Source organism: Papilio polytes, unplaced genomic scaffold (assembly GCF_000836215.1).
Source record: "Papilio polytes unplaced genomic scaffold, Ppol_1.0 DF822289.1, whole genome shotgun sequence".
In the NCBI taxonomy this organism is placed as follows: Eukaryota; Metazoa; Arthropoda; class Insecta; order Lepidoptera; family Papilionidae; genus Papilio; species Papilio polytes.
This window is the reverse complement of record NW_013526915.1, coordinates 3,703,567-3,706,472: the sequence shown is the minus strand read 5'-3', so window position 1 is coordinate 3,706,472 and position 2,906 is coordinate 3,703,567. Positions and strand designations below refer to the sequence as shown.

General features: G+C 40.6%; 1 protein-coding gene across 1 annotated transcript in view; it reads right to left on the bottom strand.

The window, feature by feature from the left end:
* Nucleotides 1-2,906, bottom strand: part of LOC106106212 (collagen alpha-1(XIII) chain) — a 42,521-nt gene that overhangs the window by 11,754 nt on the left and 27,861 nt on the right. The window lies entirely within an intron of this gene.

Below are 2,906 nucleotides of genomic sequence, written 5' to 3'. Positions count from 1 at the left end.
GAAAACCGCACGGTTGTGGAATGCCAGCCATCGAGATGGTGAGGATGGTACCTGGCGGTCTGTCGTGTCGTCCGATGACGAAACTCGGCGAAAAAAATATACTCTTCAGTTTTAAAAGTAAAGTTTTTTACGTTAGGTAGGTATTTAAAATTGTGTAATTTGATGTGGTCAATCATAATTTTATCAAATGCAGTTTAATTTATTACAACCTTTATTAAAACGAAGGTTTGCAAATGTTCTTTAATCCGAAAATTTGGTGTCTGAGCTGCAGCAGGCGGCAGATACTCAATGAAGTATCGCTCCTCTATAGGCTGCCCGTTGACGTGCCGGCGGCGCCTGCGGCGGCGGCGGCGGCGGCGGTGGCGGCGGCGCTATCGGGAGGCACATCGCAAATGATTATATATTTTATGCGCGATTTCCGCAGGGACTTTATTAAAATCCGACACGCGGCATCTGTTAACTTAAAGATGATTGAAATTGTATGTGTATCTTGCTGCGTTTCCACTAAATCTTGTAAATTTTGATTGTGGAGTATGACAATTATTACTTAGCGAATTACAATGCTGTGTGTAATTTTGTAACAATGAATAAATTTCGATATGTACAAAATTACGTAAGTTCAGTAGGAATGTACTAAAACTAAGAGAAAGAACAATCCAAATAACTTTACTACATGTACATTGCATAAGAATGAGCTAGGTCCAGCGGACATCGCTTGACAAGCCCCTCCGCCGGCGCCGCCCGAGCCAAGCTGTGTTAAATGTTATTTTCTTTATCGCTTTGTGCTCACGTACTACATTATTAGACAATTAAACTAAAATGAGTGTAACTGTAAAAGAAAGCTAGTATGCATAGCTATCGTGAGGCAGATCTGTGAATAACACGGTCGGTATGCGATCAGACACGAGACAGTCACGGTCAGTTTTATTGCCCCCGCCATCGACCATCCGCCATCCGCTATCCGTGGAGTCGCCGCAACGTACTTCCCATCATAACCTCTCATACTCACTAACTAACGATTGACATCTATCCCATCGACCAGCGAACACGACGTGTTTGTTTGCAAACTACTGGCAGTTACAATTTCATGGTGACGTTTTCTGCCTTCTCGCGGATATAACTTTTACTGTCATGTGCTCTCTTCTTGTTTTATGTTTCCCGGCTGTTCTGGTGGTTTTAGTTATATTTAGTTTCTGAATTAAAGACCGCAGGATTTTTTTTAAAGGACGAGACTTAAATACGACGTTCAGTGTTCAGTGGAACTATAACAATAAATAAATTTATGTTAGTATTATAGGTCCTACTTAAACTTTGTACAGGGTCAACACAACGATACGATAAGATTGATGTCTTTCTCAAACATAACATACTCTTAGCGACCCCATTTCTTTGACAAATTCTTTATTAGGGGTTGCATAGATTTACGGCACCGTTAAGTTAGATGGGCCGTCAAATCAGGGCTAATTAAGAGGACCAACATAAAAGCGTCGTCACACACGAGTCGCACGCGGAGGCCAGGCGGGGGCCGGGCGGGGGCCGGGCGGGCACACACATATTCCGCAAGGGTCCGGCCATCGATCGGCTGCAAGGGTTTTTGTTTGGTAAAGTTGGCTTCTACAAGAACTTGTATTTCGTTATTCAATATTCTTTAACAATTCTTAAATTTGAATTATTTCAAAAGACTTACTTGACTAGGTAAATGAATATGTCGCAACGACGAGCGGTTCAACAATCGAAAACTGCGCAACACGATCTAATGGGATTGCAAAGATTTACAGAGGTTAACTATTTATCATTAACTAGCTGTTCCCGTACGATTTTATTCATATGTCAAATTATCAATTACAAATGTCAAAATGACATGACATGATGACAACCTTGCTTCCTTGATGTTGGCAGCAACTTATGGTCTCTTTCCCACTTAGGGTTTTTATACAAAATATTTGCCTTCTAAGTTAATGTTAAGATGTTAAGTAATGGCGTTAAAATATATAGTCTAAAGTGTGACGCAAGTCCTTTTATTAAAAAAATAAAATTTAATATAAAAAACAATAGTTTCGCGCAGTTAAATAAATAAAATAATAGTGTACTTAAAGCTTATCTTTGTTTTGAATGCGGTAAAGGTTAATATTCTACTTAATGCATGCGCGCATAATGCATGTTTACTGTGCTGACTTACTTCAATTAAATAATATTTCAAATGAAAGATAGTGAATGTTCTGTTACGTAGGTAGTGCGTATGTAATGTGTGCGCGGGATAGGGCTCAAGACTGACTGCGTGGCAGGCGGGGGTGCAGGGCGGGAACCCGGGGAAGGGTGTTTATTGGGCAATAAATTAAAGCGAGTGGCGCTTTTTATCCGGCGGGCGATAGCAGATAGCAGATAGCAGATAGCGATGCGATCGTAAACGTCCATACGCGGCTGAAGTAACGAAACTGCCGCCGCGACGAATACGGCTTTTGTGTATTTTCAACTCAAAACATAATCGCAAAAATTCTCAAACTTTGAGTGTAAACTACAATTCCCATAGAAAATATAAAATATAAAAAACTGCTGAGTCTCGCTTTCCCTACAAAAGTGTGTTAGATGTCAAATAAAACCCAGTAATTTTAGTTACTTAGGCCCGAATGGCCACAATGGTGGAAAAGTTACTGTGTCTATGAGCTACATTCGGAAATTACTTCTACAAGCCGCTCGTTACTCCGACACACATATAATGACAAGTCTGACTGCAACAGCATGGAGAAAGCAAGCGTCCACAAGGTCGGGTCTAAAATATTGTGGGGATGTCGATTTCATTTATACAGGAGTGATACAGTTAAAATGACAATTGCACAATTGTCGCCGCTTATTTAGACTCATGCATATTAATCAGTTAAGCGGGTGATTTGTAATTCGTCCGCCCC